A 27,770-nucleotide genomic window follows, 5' to 3' on the forward strand; every position below is an offset into this window, starting at 1 on the left:
CTTCTGCTACTGCTAGTTTGTGTTAGCTCAATTTTGATTTGAGCTCAAATTTATTATAACCAAACAAGTCAATTATGAGTTGGTTCATGATAAGAATATAATATAACTAATAAGGTGTTTGTCTTTTTAATAGTTTAATCTTTTGAATGAGTTGGTAATTAACAATTTAATATAATATCAAAATAGATAATGAATTTTACGTTTAAAAATATTTTAATGATTTGATTGTATACTTGAGATAAATTAGAATTTATTTAAGGATCAACTAAGAAAGAGAGAGAGACTAATAACATGAAGTATTGTGCCTGCTTCTTTTTTTCTTTTTTTCCGTGGTTGCTCTTGACTGGTTTGTGCTAATAAGGTTTTTTGGGCTGCTTCTGCTACTGCTAGTTTGTGTTAGCTCAATTTTGATATGAGCTCAAATTTATTAAAATCAAACAATTCAATTATGAGTTGGTTCATGATAAGAATATAATATAACTAATAAGGTGTTTGTCTTTTTAATAGTTTAATCTTTTGAATGAGTTGGTAATTAACAATTTAATATAATATCAAAATAGATAATGAATTCTATGTTTAAACATATCTTAATAATTTGATTGTATACTTGAGATAAATTAGAATTTATTTAAGGATCAACTAAGAAAGAGAGAGAGAGACTAATAACATGAAGTATTGTGGCTGCTTCTTTTTTTCTTTTTTTCCTTGGTTGCTCTTTATTGGTTTGTGCTAATAAGGTTTTTTGGGCTGCTTCTGCTACTGCTAGTTTGTGTTAGCTCAATTTTGATATGAGCTCAAATTTATTAAAATCAAACAATTCAATTATGAGTTGGTTCATGATAAGAATATAATAGAACTAATAAGGTGTTTGTCTTTTTAATAGTTTAATCTTTTGAATGAGTTGGTAATTAACAATTTAATATAATATCAAAATAGATAATGAATTCTACGTTTAAAAACATTTTAATAATTTGATTGTATACTTGAGATAAATTAGAATTTATTTAAGGATCAACTAAGAAAGAGACAGAGACTAGTAACATGAAGTATTGTGCCTGCTTCTTTTTTTCTTTTTTTCCTTGGTTGCTCTTGATTGGTTTGTGCTAATAAGGTTTTTTGGGCTGCTTCTGCTACTGCTAGTTTGTGTTAGCTCAATTTTGATTTGAGCTCAAATTTGTTAAAATCAAACAATTCAATTATGAGTTGGCTCATGATAAGAATATAATATAACTAATAAGGTGTTTGTCTTTTTAATAGTTTAATCTTTTGAATGAGTTGGTAATTAAAAATTTAATATAATATCAAAATAGATAATGAATTATATGTTTAAAAATATTTTAATAATTTGATTGTATACTTGAGATAAATTAGAATTTATTTAAGGATCAACTAAGAAAGAGAGAGAGACTAATAACATGAAGTATTGTGCCTGCTTCTTTTTTTCTTTCTTTCCTTGGTTGCTCTTGATTGGTTTGTGCTAATAAGGTTTTTTTGGGTTGCTTCTGTTACTGCTAGTTTGTGTTAGCTCAATTTTGATATGAGCTCAAATTTGTGAATTAGCCTTAAAATTAATTTTTTATTCTCATAATCTCAAAAAAAGTCTGTTAGAGAGATAAATTGTATAATTGATCTAAGTGTAAATTGATAAGTTACTAATGTTTTTAATCTTTTGTATAATTGATTAATTACTAAAACTTTTAATTTATTTTTTTGCAGATTGGATTGGGGTGGCATTTTTGACGTGCAACAATGATGTAATTTGCTTGAATGTTCATTTTTGTTTGATAGAATACACATACCTTGTGGAGTTGCACTAGTTATTATTGGATGTTTGGTGGAATTGAACAAGTTATAACTTTTGAATATTTTGTGGATGTTTCACTATTTTATTGTATTAGGATGAAATTATTTGTAATGATGAATGGATATTTTCATTTTGTTAAATTCGTAAATGTGTTGATAACAGGTTAGGTTAAGTTATGATGGAATTGCTATATTCAACAGGTTTCAACATGAACAGGGTTATATTTGTTAAACTAAAATTTAGATTTTAATATAATAGGTATATAATGTGGAAAAAATATTATGGAATTACTGACAACATTTTCCATCTCTAAAGAAGGTTTTTTCGTCTCTTATTTGGCTTAGGTGGATGATTAATTTTGTCATGAATTCTGTATTTCGTCGCTAAGTGAATTTGTCATGACAAAAAATATTGTCACATTTTGTCACTATTACCCTCAATGTGACGAATTTTTTTTGACATTATTTCATCATTTTAAATGATGAATTTGTTTTTGTCTCTATTGGTAGCTTTTTTGACAAAACATTTCCGTCTTCGTTTATATTAAACGCGACAAAATTATTTCGTCTCTATTTCTTATATTTATGACAAAATACTTTTGTCTCTAATTTCTTCCTTTAATGAAAAAATATTTTGTCGCTAATTACTTACAAGTATGTTCGTGTATTGGAGACAAAAAAATTCGTCACAAATTTATCATTTTTAATGATGAATTTGTTTTTGTCTCTATTGGTAGCTTCTTTCACAAAAAAAATTCCGTCTTCGTTTATATTAAATGTGACAAAATTATTTCGTCTCTATTTCTTATATTTATGACAAAATACTTTTGTCTCTAATTTCTTTCTTTAATGAGAAAATATTTTGTCGCTAATTATTTACAAGTATGTTCCCAACATAGTGTATTGGAGACAAAAAAATTCATCACAAATTCATCATTTTCAATGACGAATTTGTTTTTTCGTCTCTAAGACCTTTTAGCGATGACGCTTTCGCGACAAAACGGGTGACAAAAAACGTTCGTCGTAATTAGTTTGGGTGATGAAATATATACATTTTGGGACAAATTTGTTTCGTCTTTAAATCCCAAATTTGTTGTAGTGAATGAGAGCATTGTGCTCCCAACACACACACTTCTACGCCCTTAGTTGGGCGGAATCACCACGTCATTTCCTGCACAAAAATCACGTAGGGTGAGCTTAAAGCCTAGTAGGAGATCCTTAACAAAATATATACATTTTATACAAGTCTCAATATGATGAACGCACATGCCATGCTATGATCTTTTGAAAGTAAGACGCATCTACATCTTTTGAAAATCATCATGCTCAATGATGTCATGTAACTCCAACAGTTCAAAATTAACCAATTTAACTCAAGGGGCGGTAAATACAACTCTGGTAATCTCTAGGTCGGTGTCTGCAAGTAGACTATGCAAGTACTACCAATTGTCATTTTTACCAGTATTAACCGGAAGACTCAACACCTATCCGCGCGACTTTCTGGTCTTTCACCAAGGACACTCAGGCCAACTTAATCAATTTCATCTACACTACCTATCAAGACTTACCACCGTATTTACCCCAAAACCATTTCATGAAAACCCGTTTCCCAACATTCTTTTCTCAATGCAAGGTTTTCAAATCAACGTTCAAAGCTCACTATAATCAAATGAATTGGCATGCCCATAAAATGAGTAAATGCAATACAACAATTCCTCCATTCTCAATATTTCCGCACAATAATTCCATTTTGAAAAACTCTCCCATTTCTCTTTTCAAAACAATAATATTACAAGATGAATATAAAATTTGATTTCCAATTCCCCCAAGGAATAACACATTTCCCACATTTCGAGCATTCTCTACAAATTAGCCATTTCAAGACTAAAACAATATTTTCAATAACAATTTCCAAAATGAACAACAATTCTCATATTTTACAAACTTCATCATTTATATATATAAATAAAAAAATTTCAAAACATCCATTTATTTTGACCCCCAAAATGAATATGTCAACATTATCTAAGGATTTTCAACATCTTTAAAAAAAAAAAAAAAAAAAAAAAAAAAAAAAAAGCCTTATTTCTAGGTTTTCTCACCAAAACCATTCATCTCTAAAATATTTGAAAGGATCTCACCAAAATCATCTTTCTACAATCAATATAATTCAAAGCCTCCAATTTCCATTTGAAAAAAAAAAGAAAAGAAAGTAAACTCGCTTTCAAAATTTACTCTTCTTCTTGAATCAACAATCAATTTTCAAAACTAATCAAATGATGATTTCGAAAATCATCTAGATCTTGCAAAAACATATATATAACTCAAAGGAAATCCCTACCTCACGTTTGAAGAAGAATAGAGTTGAAACCCCAAAATCAACGATACCTAAACTCGATCTTCACCGCACACCACGTAGCCCTCGCCTAGAGAACTAACTTTGATGAAGAACTTGGATCTAAATCCCAATGGATTTGGAGGAATCAAAGATTTTGTGAGGTTTTTGGTAGGAAAGGTAGAGAGAAGGAAGAGGAAATGTTTTTAGAGAGAGAAAGGTATACAAAAGTGATACAACTTCAACCCAAAGAGAGAGGAAAAAGAAAGAAAATTCGGATCTCACCTACTCCCGCACGTGTGGCCTTCATCCCTGCACGTGCGGCCCTCCTCTTCCGCAACTCACTCCCGCACTTGCCTTTTTAGTAGCGTGTTTCACCCCCTCCCCTGTTTCCCGCACGCGCGGCCTCACCTCCCGCACGTGTGGCCCTGGTCCTCAGCCCAGAATTCTCTCGGTTCCACTCCCGACACTCCAAACCGACCGAGCGGACAAGCAACTTCGAATGCGTTTTGCATTTTTTTTTGTTGAGGGGCGCTGCCCCTCAACCCCGCCAGGGCATTGCCCCCTGGACCCCCGCGAGCTAACTGGGCAGCTCAACCCCCATCAGGGCGCTGCCCCCTAGGCTCTCGCGAGTTGACCGGGCAGCTCGACCCTCGACATACTCAGCAAAGTGGCAAAACTGGGATCGCTACAATATTATTCTCAAATTTTAATTTTTATCTAGGGGTGAGCAGCGGATATACCGATCCACCAAAACCGACCGAACCGAACCGATCCGCCGCATTTTGGACGGATGCGTGATGACGAGCAGATGGTTGCGGATTGATTTTCTCCAATCCGCCAATTTGACGGACGGATGGCGGATTTGAGATTTATTTGGCCGCAACCGAACCGCCAAACCGCCAAACCACAAACACCCCTAGTAATTTATAAGATTTTGTGTTTTTAATTTTTTTAAATATTATGTTTGTGTTTTCAATTGAAAAAGAGTTTAAATATTCTGTTGAAAAAAAGTTTTCAACTTGAATATATTTTTTGAATTGAAAAAAATAAACGTAATATTTATCTCTATTTTTTGGTTTTTAAATCTAAATCTAAAAATAATAAATAGAAAATATGATATATGCTGGTTGGTTTTTGTTTTCAAAAACATATAAAAATGTAACAATACAGAGACATACAATCTCTACTACTGTTCTGTTCATGGTTTTAGTGGTTTGAATTGTTATTATATTTTAAGAACCACAAATTGTAATACTTTATGTGGATGAATCATGCTGTGATTATAATATGTGGATGAGGCATGCAGTGATCGTGATATTTTAAAGTTTTAAACTTTCTTTCTTTAGATAAGGCATACAGTGATTGTAATACTTTTTTAAGTAACTGTAATACTTTCTTTCTCTTTTTTTTTTTTTTTTTGAGAAAGTGCACAAGTTGAATTATGTTGAAAATTTATAAAATTTTAAACCGCCAAACCGATTCGCATCAATCCGCTCAATCCACATCCGCCGGATTGGCAGACGGATGCGGATTGATTTTCTCCAATCCGCCAATCTGGCGGACGGATAGCGGATTGGAGGTTCCGTGGCCGCAACCGACCCGCGCCCACCCCTATTTTTATCTTTGAGTCATTAAATTTCTAATCAATGCATATTAAAAAAATTTTAATATTTCTTACATGATTACAAAATTAAAAAAACAAATATAGAAGTAATAAAAATCTTACCTCTACTAAGATTTTGTAACGCCCCAAATTTCTAGCTCAAATGATAATACAACAATCATGGCTCTTTCAAGGAAAACCAAATATAAATCTCCAAACTTACATTACATGATACAATAGTTCTTCATGCAATAATATATTAATCTAACAACAAGTAAATAAACAAATAAATACCCCCAACAATTTACAAGTTTCCAAAGCTAGAGCCTGGTTACACAAAATGGTTATTTAAACCCACACAAATACAGTCCTTGGCTTACACATAGAGTCGCAGCAAAATGAGAGCATTGTACTCCCAACACGCATACTTTCACGACCCTAGTTGAGTGGGATCACTACATCTTTTCCTGCACAAAAATCCCGTAGGGTGAGCATAAAGCCCAGTAGGAAATTCTTAATAAAGTATATACATTTTATACAAATCTCAAGAGATGAAATACACATGCCATGCTATGCCCCTTTTTGAAGATAAATCACATTTTCATCTTTTGAAAACCATCATGCTCAATGATATCATGCAATTTCAATTATTCAAAACTTAACAATTTATTTCAAGGGCGGTAAATACGACTCTGGTAATTCCTAGGTCGGTGTCTGCAAGTAGACTATACAAGTGCTACCAATTTGTCATTTTTACTAGTATTAATCGGAAGGCTCGACACCTATCCGCGCGGGTTTTCGGTCTTTCACTCCAGACTCTCAGGCCAACTTATTTAATATCATCTACACAACCTATCAAGACTTACCAATGTATTTATCCCAAAACCATTCCATAAAAACTTGTTTCTCAATATTCTTTTCTTAATGCAAGTTTTCAAATCAACTTTCAAAGTTTAATATAATCAAATGAATTGATATGCCAATAACACATGATGAATATAAATACTTTTATTCCAATTCATCATCCAAGGAATAACACAATTCCCTCTTCTCAAGTGTCCTCAACAATTAGTCATTTCAAGACTATTTCAACGTTTTCAACAATAATTTTCTAAATGAACAATAATTCTCATATTCTCTGAAATTTATTATTTATATAAATATAAATAAGAAAATTTTCAAAGATCCATTTATTTTGACACACAAAATAAATATAACAATATCATTCATGAATTTTCAGTCTCTTAAAAAAAATCCCAAATTCTAAATTTTCTCACCAAAACTATACAACTCAAATCTTTTGAAAGAAAGCTTTTCAAAATCATCTTTTCTTCAATCAACGAAGATCAAAACTCATACGATCATTTTAAAAGAACAAGAGACAAATCCACTTTCAAAATCGCTCAACTTCTTTAATCAACAATCAAGTTTCAAAGCTATCGAGAGATGATTTTGAAAATCATATAGATCTTGTAAAAACACATATATAACTCTAAGAAAATCCCTACCTCAAGTTTTGAAGAAGAAATGAGATGAAACTCCCAAAATCAATGGTGTCGAAACTCGATCTTCACCGCACACAACGAAGCCCTCGAGATGATAACCAACTTTGGTGAAGAACTTAGGTCTAAATCCTAATGGATTTGGAGAAATCAAAGAGAAAAGATGACTTCTAGAGAGAGAAGCGCCCGATCTGGAATTCTGGAGAGTTTTAGAGAGAGAGAGGACTAAAAAGTGATCTGAAATATCAGATTCACGAACTAATAGAACATGGTCCGCTCGAGCATGGAAAACCCCGCTCGAGCGTCAAATACACTAACCCAAACAGGTCAAACTTCTGAAACCAAACATTCTCCGCTCGAGCAGACAAGCAACTTCGAATGCATTTTGCATTTTTGCTTTGGGGGCACTACCCCTCGACCCCGCTAGGGCGCTGCCCCCTCGACTCCCGCGAGTTGACTAGGCAGCTCGATCCCTGACCGGCCCAGTTGAAGTGGCAAAACATGAAAAAAAGATCGAAATCGGGATCGCTACAGATTTCTAACAATTAAACCAAACTCATTCATTATTAACATTAATCTTAACCTTAAATGCACTAAATTTAATTTATCCTATTAAATATATATATATATATATATAATTATTATTTATTTTTCATAACTTTTTCAAAATATCAATGTGATTTGTTAACTCTATTTTTTTTCTACAAGAAGTCTTTGAGTTTTTATAAACTGAAAATAAAATAAAAATTCAACCATTAATGAATGTGAGAAATTAATTATAAAATTTAATTTAATAAAAGTAGTTTAAATGAGATAAATAAAGATGGAAAAATAGATTTTCAATATCATACATAAACAATTAATTGAGTATTTTATTATTCTCAAATAATTTCTCTATTCAAGTAAACATTAATTTTAATTTTAGGTATATGAAATGATAAATCGTTTGAATTGTTTATTATTTTCAACTAATTTCTTGATCCTTCATTCTCTATCAACTAATTTCAATTTATTGTGAGGCGATTAGATTTTTTTTTTTACTTTTGTATTTATGTTTTTATTTTCTTAATCATGTAAGGAATATTAACTTGCATTTTTTTAAATATGTATCGACTAGAAATTTAATGATTCAAAGATAAAAATAAAAATTTGATAATAATATATGATTGAGAAAAAATAAAATAATAATTTTTCATATAAATAAATAAGTAATGCAAATTGTCAAAAAAAAAAATAAATCCATTTATTTCAACTTTAAAAAAAATTAAATAATAAATGAATTATTTAAATGATAAATTTTACGTTATTTTTGTAGCGTGGATAACATTAATTTGAGAGAGATTGTTTATTTTTAAATATTTTATCATTGAAAATTAAGTTTTTTTTTTCCTATTAAATGATTTAATAATGTCTTAACAATTTAAGGATTTTTATTTAGTATTGCATGATATTTTAAGAATTTTATTAAATAATACTAAAATATGTATGAATTTTTGATAATATACATGCAAAATCTCAGAGGAGGTAAGTGAAATTTTTCATTTGAATAGATAAGGTAATTAAAGGGCAATTTTGTCATTTTTGATATTATAACATATGACATCAATATAACATCAACAAATTCTATTAAATAATCTAACCGTGGGAAAATCTTGATAATAATTTAAAAATAAAAGAAATTAGTATAATTATTAAAATTATGGGAGGTCTTTGTAATTGTCAAAAATAAGTGTAATTCACCCAAAATAGTAGTTAACAGTTGTTCTCAGTAAATCATACAAAAAAGAAAGACTACATACTTTTAGAACATATATTTCTTTCATCGAAATCTAGATTAACATCCTCGAAAACAATCAAAAGCAAAAAAAACTAAAGGGCACTCCACTATAAATCAATTTTGAATTTTATTTGTCCAAAAATTTATATTTTAAAATATTTTATTATAAAATGATCAAATTATTCATATATATATATATATATATTGCATACACCTATATCTTCTTTTAAGAAAATAGTTAAAAATCATTTTCTAACTTCTAATCCATTTTAATTCACATCATTTCTCTTTTTTTTTACACGTTTTTTTTTTAAATCAAAAAAATTAAAATGTTACATTTTAATCAACTTTCCAAAACAATCCTAAATGGATTGTTGAATCTGAATTTTATTTTATTTTTATTTTTTTTTAAAGAATGGTTTGAAGGCTGAGATTTAATTGTTTTTTATTATTTTGTTATTGTTGGATCTGGATTGTTTGGATTGACACCTTGGCATTGTTATGTACGATTTTTTTTCAGAATAATTATGTTAAGGTAATCACATTTGACGGTAATATTTGTCACCCCCTTTGTGGTTAATGTAGATAAATTGTATTTTTGTGGGTGAATGAGCTAAAATCTTAGAAGTATTTTTGTTTTGTTTTTTTTTATCAAGTCTCATGGTTCTAATATTAGATGGTGAAATTGTTTAAAAATCGATTTTATTAGCTCTAATTTTTAATTATTATTTTTATTAATTTAAATTTAATAAAAAATTATCAAAAAATTATTTTCAATCTATTCATCAAATGGTTATCAAACCAAGAGAGAATCTTTATGAATTGAATATCCATATAAATGGGATTCATATGATTGCTCATTATTGGTTTACACAATCAAATTCAGATTCACATTTAATTTGGTGGATCAGATTATCGCCTTTTTTTAAGAAGATGATTAAAAGTTAAAAGTCAATTTTAAACTTAATCATATTATTTTTCTATTTTTTTTTAAAAAATTAACGTTTAAGTAACTTTCCAAAATAATCATACGTTAAACTGGTCCCAAACCCAATACGTTTACCGGCCTAGATGCCATTCTTGTATGATACTAATTTCGTCTGCTTTGTGGAGTCAAACATTTACAGACAACCGGGGGGGGGGGGGGGGGGGGGAATATAATTTATAATTTGTAATTATTGTATATAGTTCAAATTTCTTTTTTTCAACAAAAAGAAAGTGAAGTTTTATATTTTTATAATTTGCATACCATTCACCTTGCTTGGTTTCCAGTTTTCCAAAATACTTTTCAGAAAATTCTACTTTCTTATTTTTTGTGTTTTTTTGTTTTTACTGAATTTTTTTTATATTTTAAGCAATTTTTTTACTTTTTAGACACACTTAATATAAATACACCTAAAAAGTAAAAAAATTGTAAAAAAAATCTTTTAAAAATTCACTAAATATCAAAAATATAAAAAAAATACAAGAACTCAGTACATTTTTTGTATTTTTATGTATTTATTAATTTTTTAAAATATTTTTTCACAAATTTTTTACTTCTTAGATACATCTAAGTAAGGTGCATCTAAAAAAGTAAAAAAAATGTTTAAAATTTAAAAATTATTCACTAAAAACAAAAAAATACAAAAATCAAAAAAGTCAATTTTTAAAAAACTTAATCCAGAAAACTCAAACCAAACACAGTGATTAGTTTGGAAACTCTATCAAAAAATTACATAATATTTTTTACAAAAATACATAACATACATCATAATAGGTACATATATATGTTATGTATCTTTTGAAAGGTGTATATAATAGTATTTCCGTACAACAATATTTTGTATATAGTTTAAATAATTATGTATTTTTCATAATATATAATTTTATATTAATTAAGAAATGCAATGTTTTAAGGGAGCCATCGACCAATTAAATAATAAGAGTGAACTAATACTAATCCATGGCATTTAACATATATATATATATATATATAAGTGTGTGGGTGAAAATCTGACCACACTGCCCGTTTAGTGATCAGCTGGAGAGCACAAGCAGAATAGATGGCTTAAGCAACCTGAAACAGAAAGAAAAAGCTTCGGCGGTGGTTCTTCCACCTGGGGGCACTCCGACGATCAAGTCAGTATATCTCTCAAAGATAATCAAGTACTAAACTGAATACTCAAAGTATAAATTGCATACCTTAGACCCACGGTGGTGCCTCTCTTTTATAATATACTCAATCCAAGTCCCAATAGAAGTATGACTTCTATGAACTTCCAATTTACTGTTTACTCTGGCCTCTTTAAGAGATAAAGATAAACTCCCTAAGAGTTTTATCCTTATCTTGGTTAAGTCCCCTCTTTGCCTTAGGACTCTTGCCCCTTATCTCGGATTCCGATATCTTCGGAGATGACCTCGGCTTCTCCGAGATTACCTCGGCTTAACTACCAGGGCACGTGGCACCTCGGCTGACACGTCGGCGTCACCATGCCACGTGTTAGTATTCAGAAAATATATCCCCACAACTGCCCCCTAGGTTCTATTACCTCGGCATTTTGAGGTGATGGAACCTATTCCGATATTTTGTCACCTCTTTTCTGAGTAATGGTTCAAAAACTGATTAGCCAAGATTATCTACTTTCAGCCGACGTGTTCTCTTCGGAGAACAAGGCTTTGGTCGTACTCTCCCACACGCATGAGCTGTCATGCATATCTAACCGTTCCTTTTTCACGTGCTTTGTTTTCATTGGAGCGTGTATGTGACGCGCCTGGAAGCTGTCTGTTCGTTCGTCTGCGCCGTCTGACGCGTGCGTTGCTCTAGGCGCAATAATTGCCCTATTTTTGCCGCCGTTTCAAATTTTTTGACAAAACTCTTTTTTGCCTCTTCTTTTCCTTCACTTTTTCATTCTGTCTTCTTGTTCTTTCTCTCTCTGAAAGCTTTTTCTTCTCCGAATTTGCCATCGCTTTAATCTCTCTTCTGGGACTGCTCTGAATCCCTCATTCTTGCGAAGCCTTCTCTGCTATTGCAACCAATTTCTGAGCTCGGCGAACATTGCCCCGGCTCCATTCGTTCCGGTAAGATTCATTCTCTTTAATGTTGATTTCTCATTATGTGCTTTTGTCTGCCTGTTGCCATTACTGATCTTGTTTGAAGCCTTGGATTTACTTGTATCTTGAATTTGTGGTTATACCTTGAACTTCTATACTTTTTCACCATTCTCTTTGCCACTGTTCTTGATTCTTTTTTCTTCCCTGTATCCCTTTTTGTTTCTGAGTGCTATACCTCTGTTCTTGAATCTGAAACTTCGTCTTTGTTTTTTCTTTTTTGTATCTGCCCCAGATCTGTGCCTTCAATCTTGATCTTCATAGTTCTTAGGTTTGGGATTCGTACGTAGAACCTTCAAATTTAGGGAAAACTGAAATAAGCCTTATCAGCCATTTCTTTGATCTTTACCGAGGTTCTTGTAACCCTTCCTAAAAACGTCCATCTTCTGAAACATATTTTAAATTGACATAATGGGTATGTAGAGGCATAGGGTAAATACCCCAACAAAACTTGAATACTTTAGGCAAGAATTCTCTATCCCAGCCGATGTTCATCTTAAACTAGCTGGGGACAGTGATACCATCATGCCCACAGACCATACGATGCCCTTCCCTATAGTGGCCTTCACCGAATGTGGACTCCGGCTTCCACTTCATCTCCTTTTCCGTCATGTTCTTTATTTCTATAAGCTGAACCCCATGCAACTTACTATTAACTCCTATAGGGTGATCAATGGTATTATAGCCTTAGCTAGGCAAGAGAACCTTAGAATTACCCTGGCCGACCTTCAATACTGCTATACCATGTGCCCTCTTGACCTGAAGGATAGGGGTTTCGTTTATTATCTTAAACCGAGATCTACTCAGTACAAAATCGTAGCCGACCTCCCAGACTCCAACAAGGGGACTGGAGATGATTTTCTCATTGCTTCTGGAAATTGGGAATTTGGCCCAGATGAAGATGTCCACCTCTACCCTCTTCCTCGAACAATTACAGAGGGCAAGAGTAAGAGCCATGAGTCAACACTTAGTTGTTTTTATTTAAGTCCTTAATACTTTTTTGTTTCTGACGTCTGTTTCTTTGTCCTGTAGATCTTCATCAGCCACCGAAAAATTTTCATCAATCCTTCTTCCCAGGAACAGATCTAAAAACACTCCTCAACCTCCCAATCCACAAACGAAAGGCCCCACTGTTACTAAACTTCATCCCTACCTACAAATCCACTTTACCCGACGTCCCAAGAAAAAGGAAGAAAAGTCTTTCTCCACCCATAGCCACGACCCTAACTGCTTCCACATCCCGAACAGATCAAGAGTCCACATCTGACCCAGCCGATCTTCCATCAACCTCGGCCCCCTACTTAATACCAATTCCTGAGCGTAAATGTCGACGAAGGCTTGTAAAGACTGCCGAGATGGTTCGTCCAAGGCCTGTCGTTCAAGACCTTCTCGCCGATCTTCCAACTGACGCCGAAGCCGTACCAACGCAATCAATGCTCCCACCCAAACCAAAGAGAGTTAAAAAGGCTCAGCCTAAGGCCAGGGCTACAGATGCCGAGGCTGAGGATGCTCTGCTGATTTCTAAACTAGCAGAAAGTAAAAAAATCAGCCTCTACTTCAACCAAGAGGTCTGCTGAGGGCCAACCCTCAGGGTCTACACAATCGAAGAAGGCGAGGTCATCGTCCGCGACGACCTCGGCTTCAAAGAAGCCTGATGTCCCCTGGGCCCCTGATCTATCCCTGGAGGATAGGCCCATTATGGCTAGTGAAAGTGCTGATGACATTAACGTTGGTGTCACCCTTAGCACTGCTCTTCTCCTTCCGAATGACTTGGAGCGAAATGCTAAGCTTAGTGAGTATGAGAATTACGCTCTCATGCTCCAACACTCCGTCCAAGTGAGTATTTCTGTTTGTACTTGTGATTTTTTCTTCCGTTCTTTACTGAGAGTACTGTCTCACATTTCTGTCTTTCTGCAGGCCATTCAGCATGCCCACTCATTTTCAATGCAATCCTTTGAAAATCGTCAAAGGTTGGTTGATATGAAAAGGGAAGCATCTTCTATGAAGAGAGAGATCAAGTCCCTTGAAGCAAAAATGAAAAAACTGGAGGATCAAGCCGAGGATGCAACTAAAGTTCAAACTTTAGCTCTTGAGAAGGCCGAAGCTACTGAGGCCGTTAGAAAAGTTGCTGAGGCCGAGAAACGAGAGGCCGAGGTTCAGAAGGCCCAAGCGGAGAAAGAACTCCAGCAAGCTCTGGCCACCAAAGAGGCCGAAATCAAAGAGGCCGATGAAAAGGCCTATGCCCAAGGCATGGCCGACGTCGCAGAAGATTATAAGCTTCAAGTCAGGCAGGCATGCAACAGGGGATTTTCCCTAGGTTGGATGTCCCTGATAAAGAAGCTTGATCTCCCTGTTGACTCGCCCCTTCGGAATGCTGATGCCATCCCTTTGCCATTTCCTCCACCTCCACCTGGAGGTGGATCAGAATCTGATGTTGATGCTGAGGATGAAGATAAAGAGGACAACGAAGAAGCCTTGGTGAGAAAACCCAAAGATGCCGTCGTAGCCAAGTCCCCTCCTCCTGCTGAGCAGGTTATGGACTTAACCTTGGATGAGGAGGGTGATGAGGCCAAGGAGGCAACTAGGGAAACTGTTACTGGGGAGCTATCGTCCAATCTTCTCCTGATAGAAAGAAGTGTTGAGGAATCATTAGCAAAGATTGATGCCGAGATACAAGCGGAAAAAGTGGCCGACGAGGTTCCTCCAGAATCGTCCGAGGTCCCAGTCCCTGCAGTGGCTAACATTGAAGAAGCTTGACAAAATTGCCTTTTGTATTTTTTCCTTCTTTTTCTGTACTTTGCACTTTGTACTTTTCTACTTTCTGGATAATGCAAAACTCTTTCTTTTGGCCGACGTGGTTTCTTCAATATGTAACTGCAACAGTTCTTCCTCTAGATGCTTTGATCTTGTGATATTCTGTTGACTGCTTCTGCATAGTCTTGTACTTAGAAAAAATCTTTTGCATGTTGCTTCCTTTGTGCAATCTTCTCGGGGTTACATACCTCGGGTATAACCATAAAACTTTTACTTCGGCAAGATACTGTCCTGCAATCTTTTCATAAATTTCAACAAGTATAGAACATATATTTCGGAGTGTAAACTTTTGCAAGCTTTTTCTTAAGTTTCAACAAGTATTAAATGGTAATCTTAGTCTTACCTACTAGTAAATTGCTACAAATTTCAACAAGTAATGAACAATATACTTAGCCTTTATTTTAACCTGTAACTTTCTGTATACCTCAGCGGGTGATCATATGTCGGCTTAACATAAACTTGTAAATTGCTACAAATTTCAACAAGTGTTAAGCATCTTCCCTAGGGTTTAAACAACCCACATATTGCTATGAGAACTTAAGCAATAACCTCGGCCTATCTTCGACTTGTAAATTGCTACAAATTTCAATAAGTGAAGATAAGGAATCAGCTTAATTCCAACTTGTAAATTGCTACAAATTTCAACAAGTGAATTAAGGAATAACATCGGCTTAACTTCAACTTGTAAATTGCTACAAATTTCAACAAGTGAAGATAAGGAATCGGCTTAATTCCAACTTGTAAATTGCTACAAATTTCAACAAGTGAATTAAGGAATAACATCGGCTTAACTTCAACTTGTAAATTGCTACAAATTTCAACAAGTGAAGATAAGGAATCAATTTCAACAAGTGAAGATAAGGAATCAGCTTAATTCTAACTTGTAAATTGCTACAAATTTCAACAAGTGAATTAAGGAATAACATCGGCTTAACTTCAACTTGTAAATTGCTACAAATTTCAACAAGTGAAGATAAGGAATCAGCTTAATTCCAACTTGTAAATTGCTACAAATTTCAACAAGTGAATTAAGGAATAACATCGGCTTAACTTCAACTTGTAAATTGCTACAAATTTCAACAAGTGAAGATAAGGAATCAGCTTAATTCCAACTTGTAAATTGCTACAAATTTCAACAAGTGAATTAAGGAATAACATCGGCTTAACTTCAACTTGTAAATTGCTACAAATTTTAACAAGTGAAGATAAGGAATCAGCTTAATTCCAACTTGTAAATTGCTACAAATTTCAACAAGTGAATTAAGGAATAATCTTGGCTTAACTTTGCCTGAGTTTGATATGTCTTCAATAAACATCCATGCATAACTTTATCAATCGAACATGTTGAAAGGATTCTGAAAAGACTTTATTGATAATATCGGCCAAACAATGATGTTTATCTAATGATAGAAAAATTTCAAATTACAAGTATTCCAAGGTCTGGGCAATACTTTGCCCTCATTGTCCTCAAGCCGATATGCTCCATTGCTTAATACTGAAGTAACTCTGTAGGGTCCTTCCCAGTTTGGGCCAAGCTTGCCCTCCCTGGGATCCTTCTTGTTCCCGACGACTTTTCTTAGGACTAGGTCGCCAACTTGAAAATCTCTTAGATTAACCTTCTTGTTGTAAGCTCTGGCAAGCTGTTGCTGGTATACTGCGAGCTGAATTGCAGCTTTCTCTCTTCGTTCTTCCAATAAATCCAGGTCTCGGGCTAAGAGTATGTCATTGGTGCCATTCTCTACTCCCTGGGTTCTGATCCCTGGGATGCCGATCTCTAATGGGATGACTGCTTCTGTGCCATAGGCCATGGCAAAGGGGGACTCTCCTGTTGATCTTCTCGGCGTAGTCCGATATGCCCAAAGTACGTTGGGCAATTCGTCCACCCACTTTCCTTTTGCTGCCTGGAGCCTCTTCTTTATTCCATCCAGGATTACTTTGTTGGATGCCTCTGCTTGCCCATTGCTTTGAGGAAAACTTGGTGTTGAGAAATAATTCTTGATCTTGAATTTTGCACAAAAGTTTTTGATAAGTTTGCTGTCGAACTGTGTTCCGTTGTCGGCAACTATTGCTCTTGGAATCCCAAATCTTGTGATAATGTTTTTCTATATAAAATTCTTGACGTCCACATCTCGGATTTTGGCAAGAGGTTCTGCCTCTATCCATTTTGTAAAGTAGTCTGTTGCTACCAGTAAGTATTTTCTCTGCCCAGTTGCCTGGGGAAGTTGTCCAACCAGATCCATGCCCCATTGGGCAAACGGCCAAGGGCTGGATACTGGGTTTAGGTTGGCAGTTGGCTGATGTATCAAAGGTGCAAACGTTTGACATTGTTCACACTTCTTTACATAGGCTTCGGCATCCTTTTGCATGTAGGGCCACCAATACCCCTGGGTAATGGCCCTGTGGGCTAACGATCTGCCCCCAGCATGGCTTCCACAGATTCCTTCATGAATCTCGTAAAGAAAATCTTCAACCTGCAAAGGGTGTACGCACCTTAAAAGTGGTCCAGTGAACGACCTCCTGTAGAGATGACCTTCCGCTGTTAGACTGAATCTGGCCGATTTCAGCCTTATTTTATGTGCTTCTTTGTGGTCTTCTGGCAGCTTCCCCTCTTTTAGGAATGCAATGATTGCATCCATCCAGCTTGGTCCAAAGCCCACGCACATTGCTTCTTGTTCGGTGTTCTGTTTATCTATGCTCGGGGCCGACATGTAGTCGATCATAATTGTCCTTGTTTTTCCAGTTTGAATTGAGTTGGCCATGTTGGCTAACGCGTCGGCGTGGGTGTTGTCATCTCGGCTAACTTGGAGTAATCTGCAGTTCTGGAATAGGGTTGCCAGTCGGATGACTTCCTTTGCATATGCCAACATTCTTTCGTCTCTGGCTGCAAATTCTCCTGTTGACAATCAGTTGTGAATCACAAAAAACAATTACCTCGTCTGCCTCTGCTGCTGCTGCTAGCTTTAGCCCTGCAATTAATGCTTCATATTCTGCTTCATTATTAGAGGCTTTGAACCCCAGACAGATGGACTGTTCTACAATTTCTCCATCTGGAGATATCAGCAGTACTCCTGCTCCTGCTCCCTGGCGGTTTGAACTTCCATCGACGAATAGTCTGAATGAATCGCCGATGTAGATGCTGCATGGTCTGAGCTTTTCTTTCTCTTGCTTTTTTGTCTTTGACTGGGATTCTTTTTGCTTGTCGGGGCGATGCTCATCTTGGCTCGACGGAGCCCGAGGTGTGATGGCTTCAGGTGTGAGTTCTGCGACGAAGTCGGCCAAAACTTGGCCCTTTATTGCTGTTCTTGGCCTAAATTCTAGGTCAAACTGGCCTAGTGTTACTGCCCATTTTGCTATCCTTCCTGTTAAGTCTCCTTGATGTAATAAGGACTTCAGCGGGTGCTCTGTTAGGACCACAATTTTGTGTGCCTGAAAGTAATGGCTCAATTTCTTTGAAGCCATTACCAAGGCTAGCATTAATTTTTCCAGTGGTAGGTATCTTGTTTCTGCGTCAGCCAGAGTCTTACTTACATAGTAGACAGCCTTCTGCTCCCCTTTTTCCTCACGGATTAGCACTGCACTGACTGCGTGCTCACAGACTGCTAAGTACAAAAACAATTCCTCCCCTGGAATTGGGTTAGAAAGGACCGGGGTTGTGGTCAAGTATTTTTTTAGGTCGGCTAAGGCAGCTTCACATTCTTCTGTCCATAGGAAGTCTGTGGCTTTTTTCACCAGGTTAAAGAAGGGTCTGCACTTGTCTGAGCTTCTGCTGATGAATCGGTTTAGGGCTGCGGCCCTTCCAGTGAGCACTTGAACTTGCTTTGCCGATGTCGGACTCTGTAGTTCCAGGATGGCCTTGATTTGGTCTGGGCTGGCCTCAATGCCTTTTCTTGTTACCAGATATCCTAGAAATTTACCTGACCCAACTCCGAAGGCACACTTCGAGGCGTTGAGTCGGAGCCGATATCTTTTGAGTATGTCAAAGACCTCTTTTAGGTCGGCAAGATGACCTTCTGATTTCTTGGTCTTTACGACCATGTCATCGATGTAAACTTCTACCGTTTTGCCAATTAGATGTTTAAACATCTTTGTCACTAACCTCTGATAGGTTGCTCCTGCGTTTTTCAGCCCAAAAGGCATTACCTTGTAACAGTACAGGCCTTTCGGGGTGATGAACGCGGTCTTCTCCTCATCTGGTGGGTACATAGCAATCTGGTGGTACCCTCTATATGCATCTAAAAAACTCATCCTTTCATGTCCCGAAGTGGCGTCTACCAGTTGGTCGATTTTGGGCAGAGGAAAGCTGTCTTTGGGGCAAGCTTTGTTGAGGCTGGTAAAGTCTACACAAACCCTCCACTTGCCATTCTTCTTTTTTACTACTACTGTGTTGGACAGCCATGTTGGGTACTGAACTTCTCGGATGGCTCTGGCTTCAAGGAGTCTGTCTACCTCTTCTTCTACTGCTTCGACGTGCATTAGCGTCGGCCTTCTGGCTCGTTGAATCACAGGTTTTGCCGATCTGTCGACATTCAGGCTGTGGCAGGTGACCTCGGGGTCAATGCCAGGCATTTGATAAGGTGTCCAGGCGAACGCCTCTATGTTTGCCCTTAAAAAATCTTCCAGCTCTTTTTCCTCTTCTCTAGCTAAGCCTGAGACGAGAAGAAAAAATCGTTCTTCGTCGCCCTCCTGGACGAGGATTTTCTTTAGCGCCTCTTCGCTTTTCTCGGCTGGTTCTTTCCCGACATCTTCTAGGACTTCCATGTCCTCATCTTCAACTTCTGCTTTCTTTGGCTCCCGTATACTACAGGTGGATTTTATTGCTGCCATGGAGCAAGTTTTGGCTTGTAGTTGATCCCCTCTAACTTCTTCAATCCCATGCTCTGTTGGGAACCGGAGTAGTTGATGCAACGTTGAGGGAACTGCCCCCATTGCATGCAACCACGGCCTTCCCAAGATGATGTTGTATGGTGAGGGTGTGTCAATTACCAGGAATTCCGTCCTAATCTTCTTAGTGCCGGCTTGTATTTCTAAGCTTGTTGCACCCAGTGGCCATGTCGGTGTTCCATTAAAGCCGACCATCGGGCCGCTTGATTGTTCTAGGTCATCGGGGTGAAGGCCTAGCTCTTTGTAACATCTGACATACATGATGTCACAGGAGCTGCCTTGATCTATTAGGATGCGTTTTACTTGGCACTCCCCAACCTGGAGGGATACTACCAAGGCATCATTATGCGGATGTTGGACCAGTTCTAAGTCGGCTTCAGTAAAGGCTATCATTGGCCCTTGGCATTCTTCTGGCCGATGTCTCTTTTCCCCGACATGGTAGATATGCTGTAAATGTCTTACCCTCTGGGTTTCTCCTCTGACTTCGTTTTCGTTGACCCTGGAGTGGATCACATTAACCACCCTTGGTTCTCCTGCTTGTTGTAGCTGTGCTGGGGGAGGGGGTGCTGCTGGTGTTTGAGGCAACCTTGCCTGCTCTTGCCTTGTTCTGGCCTCATCGACCAGGTCCCTCAGAAGGCCTTGTCTTACCAGGTCTTCCAAGTGTGCTTTTAAGGCTCTGCAACCTTGAGTTGGATGCCCTTCTTCATTGTGGTAGGCACAACGTCTACCAACGTTCCTTCCCATGAATTCCCCCGGTGCTCTTACTGGAGCCCTGAAATAAGGTTGATTTCGAATCCGATCCAAGATTTTATGGATTGGGATCCGGAATACCGTGGTTACCGCCTGTTTATTTCTTAATTCTATTTCTTGTTTGGTCGGCCCATTGTTGACTCGGCCTCGCTTTGGCGAGCCGTTTCCCTTTTCTTGCTTCACCTCTTTGTTTCCCGATGTATCTTCTTCGGCCCTGGCGTATTTCTCAATTCTTGCCATGAGTTCTTCCATGCTTTTTGGCAATGTTTTTGCCAAAGACTTCCGTAGTGGACAGTCATCTTTCAGGCCGTTCTTAAAGGACACGACTGCTACTTCCTAGTTGCATTCGGGTATTCGGTTGAACACCTCGTAGTACCTCTTCGCATAGGCCCTGAGGCCTTCTTCCTTGGTGATTCGTAGAGCCATCAAAGCATCAACCCTCAGGGGTTGCAGCTTGTTGGTCACGAATCTGGCCACAAACATCTCGGCCAAGCCTTCCCATGTCTTTATGCTTCCTTTTGGTAACTTATGGAACCAATCAGATGCAATTTCCCCAAAGGATGAGGGGAATACTTTGCAGAGCAACGGCTCGTTCCTGCTATATAACGCCATTGAATTCAGGTATAGCCCAACATGAAAGTTTGGATCTAACTTACCATCATAGATTTGAAACCTCGGCATACTGAATCTTTTGGGCGGTTCGAATTTGTCCAGTTCCACCGAGAAGGCTGTCTTCGATTTTACTGGGGAGTTTACCTCGGCTTCTGCATTCTGCTGCCTCCTCTTGAGGTAGTCCCTTAAATCTTCTTTGCTCCTCCCTGGAGCTCGGCTGTCTTTGGATTTTAGTCTTTTTGGTACACTGCTTTCGGCCTCGTGGTGGGTCCGTTTGGATCTTTCTTCATTGGTTGTGTCAAAATAGAGTACTTGCCCCTGAACATGTCGATGTTCTTTGGGGTCTGGATTCTTCATGTGGTGTGTCCTTCGGGACTCTTCTTGCCTCGGCTTTTCCCGTCCGACTTCCCTGGAAGGCCGATGAGAATGCCTTCCGCTCCTGGTATGCTGAGGGACCTCGGGGATTGTTTTTCTTCCACCATTCTGGGTGTTGGTCGCCGGCATCGGCGTATCTTGCAGCGGGTATGGTGGCTGCATAACATTATTCTGCATCATGAAGTTGACGACTGACTGAAGGTCCGCCAACTTGTTTGCTAGTTCTTTCACTTCCTCATCCCTCCGTAGGCACCTGTCCCTCCATACCTGGAGGTTGTCTTCATTGTAGTACTTTCCTTGGTTTGTTCTTTTTGACGTGTCGCCTCCTGGGATGACGTCGTTCTCTCTATGACCCTGGTCACGGGCTTCTGCATTGTGGTTGTCTCCTTCAATGTCAAGGTCAATTGGTCTGCCACTCCCAGTGGGGGCGTCATCCCCAATATTTTCCTGCTGTCCGTTACTGGCCATCTATTCTTCCTTCGTTCCCACAGACGGCGCCAAATTGTGTGGGTGAAAATCTGACCACACTGCCCGTTTAGTGATCAGCTGGAGAGCACAAGCAGAATAGATGGCTTAAGCAACCTGAAACAGAAAGAAAAAGCTCCGGCGGTGGTTCTTCCACCTGGGGGCACTCCGACGATCAAGTCGGTATATCTCTCAAAGATAATCAAGTACTAAACTGAATACTCAAAGTATAAATTGCATACCTTAGACCCACGGGGGTGCCTCTCTTTTATAATATACTCAATCCAAGTCCCAATAGAAGTATGACTTCTATGAACTTCCAATTTACTGTTTACTCTGGACTCTTTAAGAGATAAAGATAAACTCCCTAAGAGCTTTATCCTTATCTTGGTTAAGTTCCCTCTTTGCCTTAGGACTCTTGCCCCTTATCTCGGATTCCGATATCTTCGGAGATGACCTCGGCTTCTCCGAGATTACCTCGGCTTAACTACCAGGGCACGTGGCACCTCGGCTGATACGTCGGCGTCACCATGCCACGTGTTGGTATTCAGAAAATATATCCCCACAATAAGTATCAGTATGGACTCTTTAAAAAACGATCGTTGATTATAAATTATAATAACTCGTCTCTTTATATTTATTCACTTAAGAGGTCAATTACTAAAAATAACTATTTTAACAAACAAACAAAAAAAAGGTAGTAGTGAAAAAAGGTAGTAGTGAACACAGGAGTGGTTGGTTCAAGCACCAAGAATCCTCTAGAGTGAAATTTTTTTAAAGTTTCTTAGAGTGTTATATTGTGTGGTTGAGATTTATTGGCAAGTAACATCAGAAAAATTGATGTGACTTGCCAGTAAATCTCAACCACACAATGTAGCACTCTAGGAAACTTTAGTAAAAAATCACTTTAGAGGATCCTTGCTCTGGTTCAAGCCACTGCCCCCCAAAATTTTCGAAAAATTACACTTTTAGCTTGTAATTTTGAAAATTTATAAAAAAAGAAAATTTAAAAAAATTAAATTAAATTTTAACCCATTCAAAATTTATATAATTTTACCTTTGGTATCCTAAATTTTGAAAATTTTCATTATTTTATGCAAGTTTTTAGTTATTATATAATAAATTAGTATTTTAGTCACCCTAAACCTTTGAAAAATCTCATTATTTTCATATAATTTTGAGTATTTATAAAATATATTAATATTTTGGTTCTCAAAATCTATATAATCTTCAATTCTTCTATAATCTAAATATTTTTGCTTTAGCCCCTCTTTTGCACAATTTCCACGTTTGCCACTACTTTCACACCAACTACACATGGAAAGCCTTAAAAAACTCTTTAAACAATTTGTGTGAGTAGATAAATAAAAAACAAATAAAAGGTAGCGTTGAAGCATATAAATAAAAGGAGTATTCCCTCTCGTCTACTTTGGAAAGCGGACTGGAGAGGGCTGTTTGGGCTTGTGAAACCCATGACGGATCTCGTTTTGATAATCTGAACCATTCATTTTGTTGGACACTTCGTGTGTTTTATTCCTAAAAAAAATTAAGTCGATCCGATAACTGTAACTAGTTCAATTTATCTTGTTTTTCACTAAAACAATAGGCGACAATTGTGTTTTTAAAAAATAAAACATACATTTTTTTTATGACAAAAGTAATAAATTGAAGAAGTTACAATTATCGGATTGACATAATTTTTTTTGTGGATGAAATGCATGATGTACCCAATAAAATGAACGGTTTAAATTATCGAAGCAGATCCCGTGATGGGTCTCACGGCCCCAAACATCTTAAAAGTAACGTTTTCATTATTTTAAGTGTCACATAAAAGAGAGAAAAATTTCAAATAAATATTACTTTTTAATATTATGTATTAAATTAGATTTGGATGCAAGTTACAAAAATTTGCAAGATTTTTATGTATGAAATAAAGTGGGAATTCATAAACATCTACTATGATATCCTAATTTAAGGATATGCTTTAGCACTAAATGATCTTGTTGCTGTCCTAATACCCACGACATGGTTAGAGCAGTCTTTTTATTTTATTTTATTATTTTTATTTTTTAAACTTGGTACCTGATTTCGGTGTACACTCGCCGAAAAAATTATTTGTGCCTAGAAATTTTTTGAACTTGAGACTTTGCAAGGAACACACTCCCAAATCCCGATTTTTTCGTTCACACACTTAGAGTACGCCAAAGAATCAAATACTTTTTTAATAATTTTTTTTTTATTTTTTTATGAGAATAAAAATAGTTAGTGAATTTCAAAATAACATTTTTTATTGTATGGAAAAGTGTTTTTGACATTTTTTTTAGTGATTATGTAACTTTCAAAAAAATAATAATAAATTTTTAACTTCTTAAAATTTTTGAAGTTTTTTACGACTTTTTCTAGGCTAAATAGCCAAGTTAGCAACCAAACCTAGGACAGGAACAACAGTTATCTTTTCAAGATGTATGTATATTATATGAAAAATATTATGGTACATATCTAGGGATGGGTAGCGGTGGGGTGGGGGTTATTTTATCAGAAAATTTTCTGTCGTTTTAAGATTTGAAAGGTCAACGGAGACAATTTAGCTGGGCTTTGGTAGAGAATAAAGCTAAATGCATTAATTGGTATGATGTGGCATAGTAATTGGTGTGTACCACTGTTTAGCAGATGAACAGTTCTCACCATGAGAATAGGAATAGGGGGTACAGGGAGTTTGGACAGACAATGGGGACACAAGATTTGAAGCCAAAGTGTTTCGTCATCAAAGAAAGATAGAGAAGAAAAGAAAAATACCTAATCGAAGTAACTCTACTCAAATTGCTTAGCCTTTCTCACACTTACAATTCCAAAGAAAGGAAAAAAATATATTGATAATCAATGAAGGAGGATATTAGCAACTACACCAAGGTTTATGTTACAGGAGGCTCTACTATTACTGAAAGGCTATTACTGAAAGGCTATACTGTCCATGCCACACTAAGGAACTTAGGTCTCTTTCTCTCTGTCTCTCTCAGTTTTGTGTTTGTGTGGTTATGATCTTAATAAGAATTCTCCATTTTTCAATGGTTTTATGTTGCAGATGAAAAATCCAAAGTGGACCTTCTACGGTCCCTTCCTCATGCAGACACCAGAAATTAGAGGCTGCCAATTTGTTTTCCATGTGGCTACCCCCAAGCAACACAATTCCCAGAGCTCCCAGGTCTAATTCATATCTTCTCACATCATATATGTACATATATATATATATATATATATTTATATCAAAATTTTCAATGAAGTTGAAAATTAGTTATGACTGAAGAGTACAAGGATACAACTGAAGCCGCCATTGCCAGCACGAGGATCATAACCGATTCTTGTGTTAGATCACAAACTGTTAAGCGGCTCATCTACACTGCTAGTGTAATGTCATCATCACCGTTGAAAGAAGATGAATCTGGCTATCAACCCTCCTTCAACGAATCCTTGGACTTATCTAAGCCTCTCATATACTTTCAGCAGTGATTTTTTTCTGGTATGTTGTTTCACTCTTTTGGTTCATACTCAATTCAATCCATGAATCCAAAGTTCATTTAATTTTTATTTTTATTTTTTCCTGCATAGGCGTATATTAAATCAAAGACTTTGGCAGAGAAAGAAGTGTTGAGCTATAATGAAATTCAACATGGTAAATTGGAAGTGGTGAGCCTGGCTTGTGCACTAGTGGGAGGAGACATTCTTCTTTCCTACTTGCCTGCTACTTGTACTTTATCTGCAATCATATCACAGCTTACCAGCAATCTCCCATACTATAACGCCTTAAGATTTCTCCAAGAATTTTTGGGTTCAATTCCGCTACTACACATTGATGATGTTTGTGAAGCCCACATATTCTGCATGGAGAAACAGTCACTGAGAGGTCGATTCATATGCGAAAACTATCCCCAACTCAGGATATCACCAGAGTAAGTGACTCTGTTGACTTTACTGTATAGTGTTTTTTCTTTTTCATAAAAACTATTTGCTCGTGACATGAATTCAAGTTTTGTCGACTTAAGTTCAAATTGATCAGAGAGTTAATTGTTAGCAATCTAACAATATGAGTCCATTCTAGGCTCATGGGAGGACCGGAGAGAGGAAGCAACTGTGGTTCCTCCTAGCTGATGGAAATGGGATTTCAGTACAAATACGATTTGAAGAGGATCTTGGATGACAGTGTGAATTGTGGAATCCGAGTAGGAGCTCTCTCGCCCCACTAAATCAGTTGTTCACCTATGCTAGTTTATAGCATACGCTATTGTGTTTGTTCTGTCCACTTTTTCTTTATCTATACAATTTCCCTAAAAATACATTGCAAACTATGAACTCATGCCTTTTGATATATGACCAACAACTGTCTCATTTAGTTGTTCATTATAAGATTTATGCAATTGGGCAATTACCCTTTGATCACACCTTGCAACACAGAGTTGCATCGCTAGCGAGTCTTTTATTTTCAGTCATTTGAAGGTAAAAATATGTAATGGTTTATTTGCTTTTATCAAAGAGATGAGGATTTAAATGCACAAGCCATGTGACAAATGAGCCATTTTCCGACCAACCAACCTACACTGTCGGTGTCTTGTATTGCTATGGGCTCTTCTACATTTGTCATTCATTTCAATATCTCTTAATTCATAAATTATTTTTTTTTTGTTATTCAGGCCAGCAAATCTAAAATGAGAAACTATAATTTTGACACCAAATTATCACTTAAAATTCAATTTAACTTATTAATTTAATAATATCAATTTTATACTTAAAACTATTCAATTTTGCATCAATTTTACCCACCGTCAATTGTCGTCTATCATCAAACAGAAGTTACCGATGTGGCCCCCAACCTTCATTTGAAATTTCATTTTACCCTCCAAACTATCCTCAAAATATCAATTAGACCCCGAACAAATGAAGTTTGGTGGTTTAATTGATATTTTAGAGATAATTTGAGGAGCAAAATAAAATTTCAAACGACAAATCGGTGTCACGTCAGCAACTTTCGTTTGATTTTAAATGGCAGCTAATGGAAAAAGTAAAATTGATTCAAAATTAAATAGATTTGGTATAAAATTGATATCATTAAACAAACAGGAGTTGAATTTCTTTTTTAATAATGTTTAGGATGCAAAATGATATTTCTATCCAGATCCTAATATAAGGACAACAACAATTTACAAGACCATTTATCATCACCCATTTGTCTATTTGTCCATGTCTCCATTTATCTGTCTAACATCGGCGACTTTCAAGCTAGTTGGCAATAATCAACAAAGATTAATAGTAGTATGTGAAAGTAAATGTTGGGACTAAGAGACACCAGAAATCAATCACACACAATAATACAAGAATATTTACGTGGTTCGGCAATTGCCTACGTCCACGGAAAGCTATCCACTATAGAATTTCCCGGTGGGAGTTTACACACTCACACCTCACTCTCTCACTATAGCACTCTCACTACACTTGAACTCTCACAATCTCTATATCTCTGTATGTTCATAAACCTCTCATCCTCACCTCAATTTATACACAATTGACGAAGAGGAGAGCCACAAACAATTAGTGGGGCGGTGGCCACCCCCACCCACATTAATGGGGAGGTGCCACCCCCACTTCTCTTCAAGTGGGTTCTCCATTTGGGCAGTGGAGAAATGGTGCTGGACACTAACAATTCTCCTCTTCCACGCCCATATGGAGAACTGAATTCTCAATTGAAGTCCATCCCGACAATGTCTCTGC

General features: G+C 36.6%; 1 pseudogene across 1 annotated transcript; it reads left to right on the top strand.

The window, feature by feature from the left end:
* The first annotated feature begins 24,688 nt into the window (after positions 1-24,688).
* On the top strand, positions 24,689-26,471 carry LOC114320034 (NADPH HC-toxin reductase 1-like; annotated as a pseudogene). Its single transcript, XR_014348032.1, has 5 exons — positions 24,689-25,002; positions 25,093-25,212; positions 25,317-25,527; positions 25,617-25,957; positions 26,107-26,471. The product of XR_014348032.1 is annotated as an NADPH HC-toxin reductase 1-like (transcript).
* The last annotated feature ends 1,299 nt before the right edge of the window (positions 26,472-27,770 follow it).

Source organism: Camellia sinensis, chromosome 13, assembly GCF_055761805.1.
Source record: "Camellia sinensis isolate YWXY chromosome 13, ASM5576180v1, whole genome shotgun sequence".
NCBI classification, from domain to species: domain Eukaryota; kingdom Viridiplantae; phylum Streptophyta; class Magnoliopsida; order Ericales; family Theaceae; genus Camellia; species Camellia sinensis.